Raw genomic sequence first — 13,009 nt, forward strand, 5'->3', positions numbered from 1 at the left:
TCTTGAGGAAAGTCTATATAGAAGTGCTTAATATTATTACTGTGTGATTTTCCCTTTTCTAATTAATTTGTGTAAAAATGTGTCATTTGAGTATATTGAGCCCCTTTTAATTGTTAAACATTGTAACAGCTAAATTTTAATTAGTGTTTTTTTGTTTTTTAATGTTTCATTTTAAAAAAACAGACTGGAAACTAGAAGCTCTATTTATGATATATTAAATCATACAGTCAACTCAGTTCTTAAAGTTTTGGAGGATCTGATTTTTAAAACCGTTGGATTAATGGACGCTCTCAGAATACGATCTTCTCAATTTCTCATCGTGCAATATCTGTATGCTCCCCAAACTTGGCATTCCTTACAGGCAACATGATTCCTCACAGTAATAGACTCCTGGCCCTGACAGTGATGAAACTGCATTATTCCTCATAACACGCACATTTCCCCATGGGATAAAATGGTAGGATCCTTTATTAAATAGTTGCAACTAATTTCCAAATATAGAGCTTGATCTTTACCCAGTCCAGCAAGCCCTGAAACATGTGCTTAAGTTCTTTGCTGGATCAGGCCAGTGCTAGGCATCCTGCAGGATTGAGCCCACAACGAGTTCATTCTGTTCTCACACCAGCTTTATGCAGCTATAACTCCACGGACTTTGGTGGAGCTTTAGCTGGTTTATACTACTGTAAGATTAGAATGAGGCCCCAATTATTCATTGTTTGTCCTCCAGTAGGGTTTGCAAATGAGTGACCCACCCAAAAAAAGCTGGGGATGCACAGAGCAAGAAAGAAAGGAAGGCAGCAGAGAGGAAACATATGCCTGTCTTAATTTAAAAAAAAAAAAAAAAAAAGGAGGACTTGTGACACCTTAGAGACTCCTCCCCCCACCCCTTCCGCTCTCCTGCTGGTAACAGGTCACCTTACCTGATCATTCTCCTTACAGTGTGTATGGTAACACCTATTGTTTCATGTTCTCTGTGTATATAAATCTCCCCACTGTATTTTCCACTACATGCATCTGATGAAGTGAGCTGTAGCTCACGAAAGCTTATGATCAAATAAATTGGTTAGTCTCTAAGGTGCCACAAGTACTCCTTTTCTTTTTGTGGATACAGACTAACACGGCTGCTACTCTGAAACCTGTCTTAATTCAGACTCATGGCTACAGACAGAAGTAGCAGCTGTCTCTGAGTCCACTGGCTAAAGAGTTATGAGGTCTCTCTGGGTGGGCTAGGCAGCTGCGAAGGAGGAGTAAAGCGAGTTTGGTTTCTGGGCAATTCTTTGGATGGGAAGCCAGAATTGGATGAGAGGAAACAGGAGCGAACAATAAATTGTTCCTATCTGAAGTGATGCAAATCTTTAACTAAGTTTGGTTTGGGCTTAGGTACATAGACCCGGGCAGCTAAGATTTATAGAAGGCACAGATTTAAGGGTCTGTATGTGGTGTTTGTGTGTGCACAAGTCTCTCTTTTCCTCTTCCTCCAGGGTGGGACACTTGTAAATGTAACCCTTCTGCCCATCAGAGTTGGCAGCAACAAGGGCCGGGTTCAATATCTAGGGGCTCCATTCCAATAACACAATGCAAACCGGCTCGAGCCCCCACCCAGTGACCTGGGACAAATATATACCACCCCCGCTGGGCGCCTCCAAGAGGCAATACTTCCCCTCTCACAAGCACAGAGTCTGAGTGTAGCAAAAAGCCTTTTAATAACAGAGAGAAACAATGTGGCATTATGTTGGGGAAACACCACCAACAGGATTCATAACACAACCCATGAGCAAAAAAAAAACCCACCCCAAGCAAATTGGGGCATGCCCTTTTCCCTTTGGTTCTTGAGTCCAGCAACCCGAAATCACCCAAAGTCCCAAAAGTCCAATGCCCCAAAAGTCTCTGTCCCTGGTCAGGGCAGCCCCAGAGTTCGAAAGTTTATCTGCGGAGCTTTTCCTCCCAACCTGGGTGGAAATGGGACGGGGGTAAGAGGCACCTTACATGATCTGAAGCTGACCGCCCCATAGCTCCATAGCGGCGCTCCGCTCCGCCAGCCGCCCCACGAACTCCTTCGCTCAGCTGCGCTCCGCCCCGCCAGCCGCCCCACGAACTCCTTCGCTCAGCTGCGCTCCGCTCCGCCAGCCGCCCCATGAACTCCTTCGCTCCGCTCCGCTCCGCCAGCCGCCCCACGAACTCCTTCACTCAGCTGCGCTCCGCTCCGCCAGCTGCCCCACGAACTCCTTCGCTCAGCTGCGCTGCGCTGCACTCCGCCAGCTGCCCCACAAACTCCTTCGCTCAGCTGCGCTCCGCTCCACTCCGCCAGCCGCCCCAAGAACTCCTTCGCTCAGCTCCACGGCCCACAAGCAGCTCCTGCCATCTACAAACTGCTCCACGTCGAACTGCTTCACCAGCCGGTCTGCAAGGCACTCCGGCCGTCCCGCAAACTGCTCCACAATATATCTTCAGGCTCCCCCACTACTTAACACAACGCTCAGTGATTTCAGCTCTTAGGTGAATTCAGCTTGTAGTAGGGGAGCCCCAGTGCTGGTGCACTGTCAGCCCAAAGTGAGCTCAGCAGCCTATAATTAGACTTCTAATGAAATCAAAATTAGCTCTGATATTCCACAGTGGAGAGAGGAGGAAGTGCAATTAGCATGTAAGGCCCTCACCAAGGGGCCCATGCCACCAAGTATTAATACTTGTTCCCAGCCTCTCTCCATTCACACAGTTTTGGAACCCATAACCCTTGCCTAGCGAGTGCTACTTAGTTGATGGTGAATCCCTCCATCATAACAAAAGGCCACGTACAGTTCCAAGCACAGTTCCCATAATCAGGGTAATAACAATTTATTCTTCCTTCCCCAATAACAGAGACACTGGGGATCCCACAGCAGCCAAAGTGACCATTTGGGCAGCTATGGTCTCATTCTAGGTATGGTGGGTGTGCCTATGCAAATGAGATTGGCCCCTGAAGTTCTTTTCCACAATTTGCCACACCTCACCACCAGATGTCAGGGTGGAGCTCATCCTGACACTGCTTACATAAATATTAAATCTGATAACTGACTGGCCTATGCATATTTTCTCATCTGTTTTGGTGGGTACCACAGAGACTTGCATGGGGCAGCAATATCCAGACAAGTCAGCTGTTGCAATATATACCACCCATTGCAAGACTTTATCCTTTCTTCTGCAGTAGACTATTGTACTGACGGGTTACTGCGAGAAGTGGGACATATTTGTCATCATTGCATAGAAGTGCAGTTTTACCCTCTGCCATAAGATAGCCATCTCTCAATAAAACACCACATATTCACTGTATTAGACACTGCGTTGCTGTGCCCTTAAAGAAATAAATGAAAGTCTGGGACAATAGACATTTTAAAGAGATTAAAGCCTGTCACAGTTGGTCTAAGCAAAATGGGAAGATATATAGTCATTATCTCTTCTTCTCTCATATTATTTTTTCCCTAGTGTTGTTATTGGCATCTGGTCAGCCTGTCATGACAGAGTCCAATTAAAATTATATATCATTGCAGGTTTTCTTTTCGCTAGCGCTGGTACTCCCACTGGACAGGAGATCCATTTGATAGCACTTTGATGTCCACTACTAGGTGTTTTAATTTCCTGACAAATCTATCATGTGTAATTTGCCATCAGGACAGTCAATCTCATGATGACAGCAAAAAGCATAGAGCTTGGAGTTTTCTGTAGCACTTTAACAGGAAGGCCAATTTTTACCGATATTAAGATTTCACATTTCCTTACCATGTATGTATACATGTGCATACAGACACGGCTAGTTTTGGGGGGTGCTTACCAGGGTTTGCACCTGTCAGACATGCACTGAGTGTATGTATATATTAAACAAGACCAAGATCCCATATTACTATGATTTATCATTTGTATTACAGCACCAGAAAGCCCACACCGAAATGAAGGCCCATTGTGTTAGGTGCTGTGATATACATAGTAAGAGACAGTTCCTGCCCTAAAGACCTTGCAATCTAACCCATTTTATAGGTGGGGAACAGAGGCAAAGGGAGATTAAGTGATTTGCAGAAGGTCACTCCAGGAAACTGGCTGAGCCAGGAAATGAATCCAGATGTCTCAGTCCGGTGCCTTAACCCCAAGCTCATCCTTCCTCTCATAAGTTTTAAATAATGCTACTGAGAGCATATGACTTGCATGGCATTTTAAAAATAACCATATTGTATTTCTTCCCATTGTCTCCTCACTCCCTGCAAAAATATAATATGGCACACTGAATACAAAATAAATATGAGGTCATTGGGGCTTAGATAGCTTACCCCCGAGTTCAAAAAGTCTAAGAGAAATTGTTTCTCTCAAGGACTTTCTTAGTCATTGTTTCTGATGTTAACTGATGTTTAAAACCACATCTACCTGTGCTGTAACTTTTGCCCTGCCTCTGTGGTATCCTCTGTAGTAATTGTTGAGAATCTTTTAGCATGCAGGATAGTATCTATGTTGACTGATATGATGAAAGACAATGATGAATCCAAAAAAAATCAATACATGCTACAGGGTTGGTGATTCACAAAGGAAGAAGATTAAAGTCTCTGAATACAATTCTGGATATTATTCCTCTCCCAGCATGTTTAAGTTTAGTTTAAAGGTTCTTTAACAGGAAGATCCAAAGTTTACACAGACTATTCCCCCACTCTAAACAGGAGTGAGTCTGTTCTCTCATAACTTGGTAAGCCACAGATCTCATCTAAAGCGAAGACAAAATATCATTTATCCTAGGACAGCTTTGGGAAATTGATGAGAGCTTTTATATATTTATACACACACACACATATATATACACACGCACACACACACACACAGTATATTAGAGATGAGTGAATAATTCACAGTGAATATTATCTGAAGAATTCAGCCCCATGGGATGTCAGATCATGATTGTTAAAAATTATTCACCACCTGTTATTGTATTATGCATTCTACAGCTCTTCCCCCCCCATCTTGATAAAGAACAGCTCCCTGCAAGTATTCAGTTCTTGATAGTCTCTTTTAAACGTTAGTTTCCATGAATATTCATACATGTGACTGACATTCACAGCACTAAAACTTGATTGCTCAACTGTTCACAGAAAGCAGACAGAAAAGAGACATGAACTTGGCTAAAGCAAACATTTAAAAATTTCAGCTTCCGATTAGCAGGAAATTATTTGCATTATCAGTGCAGCTTTCATAGGAGCGGGTATGTATGTGGTATATGTACACTCACTCATCACTGACCCAAAAAGAATACATGTAAATATATGGGAGTAGGTCAGTCTCTGTATTCATTCAGTCTGATAATACTTTATATTTATATTGGACTTGGACAGCTAGGGCCCAGATCCACAAAGGTACTGAGGCACCTAAATCATAGGCTTTGTGCCTAAGTCCCAGTTTTGCCCCACAGCCACCCATAAAACTCCAGGAGGACTGGACCCAGGTGTCCGCCCTGCTGTGGGGATTCCCTAATCACTGGACTACAGAGTTATTCTCACTCTCTTGGGCCCAATAACTCTTCCAGTCTGAATACATACTTGCTCCAAACACACTTTCATTATTTATCCTCAATGGAACAGCTTCTACAGGACAGACTGAGGGAGCCACATCAGACTATCCCATAGGTCAGTGGTTAGAATGCTCCCCTGAGAGGTGGGAGACCCCTGTTCAAATTTTTCCTCCCCCTCTTGCGGAGAGGAGGGAATTGAACCTGCATCTGACACCTCTCAGGCAAAGCACTCGAACCACTGAGCTAAAAGTGACATGGTGGGCACCATCACCACTTCCTGTCCTTCCTTCTGTTTGGTGTGGAGCTAAACAGGCACCTAACTCATTCCCTCAAGCAGCAGTTTAAGTGCATAAGCCACCAGACTCCAGGAGACAGTCTCGTGTTTGTGGATCACTAAGCAGTGCCTAGGCACATCCCCGAAGCCTAATCCCGACAGAGGAATGGGGCTTAATATTCATCCCTCTAGGTGGCCCATCCCATTGGCTAGCTTAAGCAGCTCCCAGCTTTGTGTGCTACATTTTGTGGATCAGACTTAGGCACCTATCTCTCCCCATTCAGAGAGTAAGGAGCCAAGGGCCTAACTCAATTGTGGAGCGTTGTTCCTATGGTTTTCTAGGCACCTAAAAGTTAGGTGCCATAATGCTCAGTATTGCAATGCCTAAGTCCCTTTGTGATCCCACCGTTGTACCTGAACTGAATCCACCAACTCATTTCACATAGTCTATCTGACAGCCGTCAAATGGTAACAACTTGCAATCACTACTGAACCAGCCTGGAATTCAGAGATTAGAGGAGAAAGTCTTCAGATCCTATTACCAACCCCCTCAAGACACTAGCCAACTTTTTCTACCCCAAATTTATATCTCTATATTTTGGAGATGATGCTAGAGCCTTGACCATGTCTAGGCTATGGAGACTATCGCAGCATAGACCCAGTAGTGGAGATGCAGCCAACACGGTTGAAAGGCATTCTTCAGTCACTGTAGGAACACCACCTCTCTGACTGACAGTAGTTAGGTCAATGGAAGCATTCCTCCACTGACCTTGCGGCACCTACACCTGGAAGAGTGACCAGATAGCAAGTGTGAAAAATCGGGACTGGGGTAGTAGTTTGCCTATATTAGACAAAGTCCCTAAAAGCCAGATGGTCCCAATAATATTGGGACATCTAGTCACCCTAACACCAGGGCCTAAGTTGGCATAGCTGTGGTTCTTGGGCAGGGGGATTTTTCACACCCTTAAGACCATATCTACATCAGCCTTAATTTTAAGTCCAGACCAAACCTTATATTTGTTAGCAAAGCCTCACAAGACACAAAACCATATGGTTTGTCTCTTACTTAGGGAGAGAATTTTCCAAGCGTGCCAACGAGAATAGATTGAAGTAGCAATTTTACAATTAAACTTTATTTCTCAAGAGATCTTATTGAGGTTGAGGGCCTGTAGGAATTTCTTTTTATAAGCAACTGTTATTTTTTTTTCCCCAGCCCTGTGATTATAAACGATCCCAAGATGTTTAATTCCTACACTTTAGGCATGACGCTATCAACAAAGTTCTTTTTGCATTACACTCCCACATTAGAAAATACAAACATTTCCCACGCAAGGCAGTTTTTGCTGCCTGGTGGAGAAAAAAAAAACAGAGCCCAGGACTGGATGCTGACATGAAAATCCCTGGGGGAGGGAGGCCCATTATTTTCCTTCCCCCATTTCTGTTGATTTAGGGCCTGATTCTCCTTTCACTTGTGTCAGTTTAACTCCTTATTTACGTTAGTATAAGTGAGATCAGAATTAGGTCCCTGGTGTATTAAGGATGTTACCTACACCTTAGAGTTTATGCAACAACCTAGATACAAGAATTCCCATTTGCCCATACTCTCTATCAGACCTACTGCATTAAGTAGGAAACAGAAATTTAGCCCCTTCATCTGGTAACTGGTGTTCATAGCTAGCTAGCTATGCCTGCATTTAATTATTCTGTTGCTTGTGAGTGCCACAAAGGGAAACTTTGATGGCACAGTGGTCTAGCACACTAATGTTTTCTGCTTAACTGCACCTACTCCCTGCTCTTCAGATCTGTGGGTTACCCACACCCTTCCTCCCTCTTGCACTGGGATGATTCTGTTACCTAGCAGGACTATGGTGCATTTCCAGATCTTGGGAAAGTCTCCAAGGTCATTTTTCCTGACAGAAAAACAAAAGAAAAAAGAGCAAGAGTATTTGGCTCACAGCAGCTGCTACTGACTTAAGGACCAAACATTACAAGGCAGCAAATGTATGGGAATGTGTGGTATGTCCCCAATCCATCTTCCCACAGCAGGCAGCCACTGAAAGGCTATAAGGGTTCCGATGATAAGTATCGGAATGGCAGGGGGTGAAGGAAAGGGAGGAAACCAGGAAGAAAAATGGATGAAAATGTAAATGAAGGTGAGGTGACGACCACCATTACTAGGCTCTTCTTCATTGAAAAGCCTGAGTGCTTTCAAGAAGATGGATTTTCAGGTCATATAGAAGACAATGCAGACACAAACCAAAGCACAGGGCTGTGACTAAGATGGGAACTGATTTCAAGTAAAAATCCCAGTGGGTAAAGGAACTAGGGGATCATCTAATTCAATCCAATCCAGAGTGGATCATGGGAGGAGAAAGGGAGGAGTACATTGGAGAGAGTCAGTCATATCAGACACAATATAACAAGTGCAAATCTTTAAAATGTCATTTCTTTTCCTCAAGTCATTTTCTCTATTTCTTTCCCTATGTTCCCAGCACTTGGCTTTAATCCACCTGTGATGGGTTGGACCCCTATTCTGGGATGCCATCTGATGAGCTGGGGTCCCACTCAGCCCTCCGGCCCTGCCAGCCTGGGTTTCCCTTGCACTGGGTTGCTGTACCAGGCTCTCAAGCCTCTTTCCACCACACACTCAGGCAACACCACACCCACCTGCAGATACTGATTGCAGTCAGATCTGTGTGAGAGGATTCACCCAGCACTCATGTGCACACCCACTGTGGGAAGACGATGCCCCCCCCCCGGCTACTCCAGAACATCAGTTTTCGCTTCCTTCCTCGTGTTTCCCTTCCCCACCTGGTCCTAACTCCTATATTTCCCCCATTTTGATTCTAATAGCCAGGCTCCTTTAATTCCCCCACCACACACACACACACATCCCTTTTCTTCTCTTCTCTTTTCATACTGCAGCACTTGGTTGCCCCCAGCCATATGGCTCCTTGTACGCCCTTGCCTCTCCCTTTCCACTCAGTCCCTCCCCACACCCTGTGAAGTGCAGATAACATCGACTTCCACACTGTGCACTCCTGCCCGGGCCTCCTGAACAGTCTCTGAGACCTGGGGCCTGGCTGCCTGTGGAGAAGCTGTGTTGGGGAAGAATGATGGGGTTAAAGCTGAGGACTGAGTTGGCAACTCATCTGCTCCCCAGCTTGCCTTCAGACAGACCAAAGAGATGCAGTCGTGCTGCCTGAGGTCTGCTTTTGCCCTTCTGATTACAGAGTAGGTAGGAGGAGCAGTTGGTATTTGCCACCCATAATGTCCCTTTACACCACTGGGGTGGATGTGATTCCACTGCTTTCAATAAGCCATATCAGCGGATCCATATGAACACAGCCTTATCTTAGAGGAGGAATTCAAAAAGAACAGAAGAGAAATAGAGCTGGAGATAAATTCTACCCTTAGTTACACCTATGCAAATCTGGATTAATCTCACTGAATTCACTGGAGTGACTCCAAATTTAGGGTCTGATCCTGGAAGGTGTCCAAGAACTCCAACCTCCCCTTGACGTCAATGTGCATTAAGGGTACTCAGAAATTTGCAGTATGTATTCAGTACATTGCGACACAAATAATCCCATATGCATTGCAATGTCTGTCTTTGAAATGGCAAAATGGTCACAGCTGAGACAGTGTTAGCTATTCAAAGTTAACTTGGAATATATGGCACCGAAAAGGGGAACAAAAGATACAACTGAGTTCTCCCCTGACAGCTTCATGACAGGCATCTTGAGTGGCAAGAGAAGTAATTTATAGAAAAATTAGGTACCAATTACCATTTCTCCTCTATTCTCCAAAGTTTAAATACACCAAGATCTACATGACAATGAGTTTTTGCTAATTCTTCCATTACAGGTAATTTTCCTGAGGCTTGTGGAAGTCGCTTCCTGAGTTCTTCTCTCAGAAACATAAATGGAAATAAGAAGTGATTGCATTCCCACCCTGTTCCACATGAAGTCTATATAAGCCATAGCAGGTCAATTTACTCCTTTCCTGGGGTTTAGCTTTGTTGGTAAGTCACATAATAAGAACAGAGCATAAGCCAGCCAGTTCTTAGGACTTTCTACATGACCTCCCGATCTCTGCCCCTATTTCCCTCTAACCAGAGGGTCACATCCACATCTGTTATATCCTGGCGGAGTTAACCAGCTGCATCTGCCACAGCAAGTCAGCAGCATTTACTCAGCAGCTTCATGCAGGAGTCTAATGCCTGCTAACAGGGTGGGTCAATGGAAAAGCCCCGCACACCTCTGAGAGGCTCATAGATCCGGCCACCTTGTTATAAGAGAACATGCATTTATTTGTTTTATTTCAAAGTGGATGCTGACTAAAGAGATTAATGCCCTTCAAATGTATTGAATCATGAAAAAGTAGGACTCAAAGGCACCTCAATTGCTCATCTAATCCAGTCCCTGCACTGAGGCAGGATGAAGTATCATCTAGACCATCCATGACAGGTGTTTGGAGTTTTTGGATCTTGCCCGTGGGATTGGAAACCCCATAGCACCACGGGCCCCGCGCTGCTGCTGGAAACGGCCGGCATCACGTCCCTGAGGCCCCTGGGGGAGAGGGGCAGAAGGCTCCGTGCGCTGCCCTCGCCTCCAGGCACCGCCTCCCACAGCGCCCATTGGCTGGGACCGGGGAACCGCGGCCAATGGGAGCTTCGAGGCAGGTACCCGCAGGGGAAGGCAGTGCGCGGAGTCCTCTGCCCCGCTCCTCCAGGGGCCGCAGAAACATGTGCTGGCCACTTCCAGGAGCAGCACGGGGCCAGGGCAGACAGGCAGCCTGTCTTAGCCCCGCTGCGCACTGCTGACACCCCGGAGCTGTTCCAGGTACAGTGCTGGGCCGGAGTCCACACCCTGAACCCCTCCTGCACCCCAACTCCCTGCCCTGAGCACCCTCCTGCACCCCAACCCCCTGCCCTGAGCCCACTTCTGACCCCAACTCCCTGCCCTGAGTGACCTTGTACACTCCGCACCCCTCCTACACCCCAATCCCCTGCCCTGATGCCCTTCCTGCACACCGCACCCCCTCCCACACCCCATCCCGCACCCCAACCCCCTGCCCCAGCCCTACATTCATGGCCCTGCATGCAATTTCCCCACCCAGATGTGGCCCTTGGGCCAAAAAGTTTGCCCATCCCTGGGTTAGACAATGACAGAGATTCGAAAACCTCCCTAGGTAATTTGTTCCAGTGTATAAAATCTTACAGTTAGGAAGTTTTTCCTAATCATAGAATATCAGGGTTGGAAGGGACCTCAGGAAGTCATCTAGTCCAACCTCCTGCTCAAAGCAGGACCTATGTTTAACCTAAATCTCCCTTGCTGCAATTTAAGCCCATTATTTCTTGTCCTGTCCACAGTGGCTACAGAGAACAATTTCTCACCCTCCTCTTTATAACAACCTTTTATATACTGGAAGACTGTTAAGGCGTCTCAGCCTTCTCTTTTCCAACCAAAACAAACCCATTTTTTCCCAGTTTTCCTTGAAGGTCATGGTTTTTTAGACATTTTGTTGCTCTCCTTTGGATTTTCTCTAGTTTGTTCACATCTTTTACAAAGTGTGGTGCCCAGAACTGGACACAATTCTCCAGTTGAGGTCGAATCAGTGTGGAGTAAAGAGGAAGAATTATTTCTCTGTTTTGCTTACAACAATCCACCTAATACATCCCAGAATGATGTTCCCTATTTTTGCAACAGTGATACAGTCATATTTAGCTTGTGATCCACTATAACCCCCCAGATCCCTTTCCACAGTACTCCTTTCTAGTCAGTCATCTCCCATTTTGCAGGTGTGCAAATGATTATTCCTTCCTAGGTGGAGTACTTTGCATTTGTCCTTACTGAATTTCATCCTATTTACTTCTGACCATTTCTCCAGTTTATCAAGATGTTTTGAATCCTATCCTATTCTCCAAAGCACTTGGAACCCCTCCCAGTTTGGTATTGCCCACAAACTTTGTAAATGTATTCTCTATGCCATTATCCAAATCATTTATGAAGATGTTGAATAGAACCAGACTCGGGAACAGATCTCTGTGGGTCCAAGGTCCAGCAGTGACCAGGAGATGGTCGAGATCAGGACCCTGACAAAAAGAAGACAAGAGAGCAGCAGAATACGGACCCTGGACTTCAGAAAAGCAGACTTTGACTCTCTCAGGGAACTGATGGGCAGGATCCCCTAGGAGGCTAATATGAGGGGGAAAGGAGTCCAGGAGAGCTGGCTGTATTTTAAAGAAGCCTTATTGAGGGTGCAGGAACAAACCATCCCAATGTGCAGAAAAAATAGAAAATATAGCAGGTGACCAACTTGGTTTAGTAGAGAAATCCTCAGTGAGCTTAAACACAAAAAGGAAGCTTACAAGAAGTAGAAACTTTGACAGATGACTCAGGAGAAGTATAAAAATATTGCTCGAGCATGCAGGGGTGTAATCAGGAAGGTCAAAGCACAACTGAAGTTAGCAAGGGATGAAAAGGGCAACAAGAAGGGTTTCTACAGATATGTGAGCAACAAGAAGGTGGTCAGGGAAAGTGTGGCAATCTATCTGGTCCATGGGGCCAGATGCAATGTATCCGAAGGTGCTGAGGGAGTTGGCTGATGTGATTGCAGAGCCACTGGCCATTTCTTTGAAAACTCGTGGCGATCGGGGGAGGTCCTGGATGACTGGAAAAAGGCAAATATAGTGTCCATCTTTAAGAAAGGGAAGAAGGAAAATCTGGGGAACTACAGACCAGTCAGCCTCACACCTCAGTCCCCAGAAAAATCATGGAGAAGGTCCTCAAGGAATCCACTTTGAACCACTTGGAGGAGAGGAAGGTGATCAGGAACAGTGAACATGGATTCACCAAGGGCAATTCATGCCTGACCAACCTGATTGCCTTTTATGATGAAATAACTGGCTCTGTGGATATGGGGAAAGCGATGGATCTGATATATCTTGACTTTAGAAAAGCTTTTGATACCATCTCCCACAATATTCTTGCCAGAAAGTTAAAGAAGCATGGATTGGATGAATGGACTATAAGGTGGATAGAAAGCTGGCTAGATTGTCGGGCTCAATGGGTAGTGATCAATGGCTCAATGTCTACTTGGCAGCCAGTATCAAGCAGAGTGCCCCTAGGGGGTCAGTCCTGCGGCCGGTTTTGTTCATTAATGATCTGGATGATGGGATGGATTGCAGATGTCATTAAGCTGGGGGGAGAGGT

Source organism: Eretmochelys imbricata, chromosome 4 (genome assembly GCF_965152235.1).
Source record: "Eretmochelys imbricata isolate rEreImb1 chromosome 4, rEreImb1.hap1, whole genome shotgun sequence".
Taxonomy (NCBI): domain Eukaryota; kingdom Metazoa; phylum Chordata; order Testudines; family Cheloniidae; genus Eretmochelys; species Eretmochelys imbricata.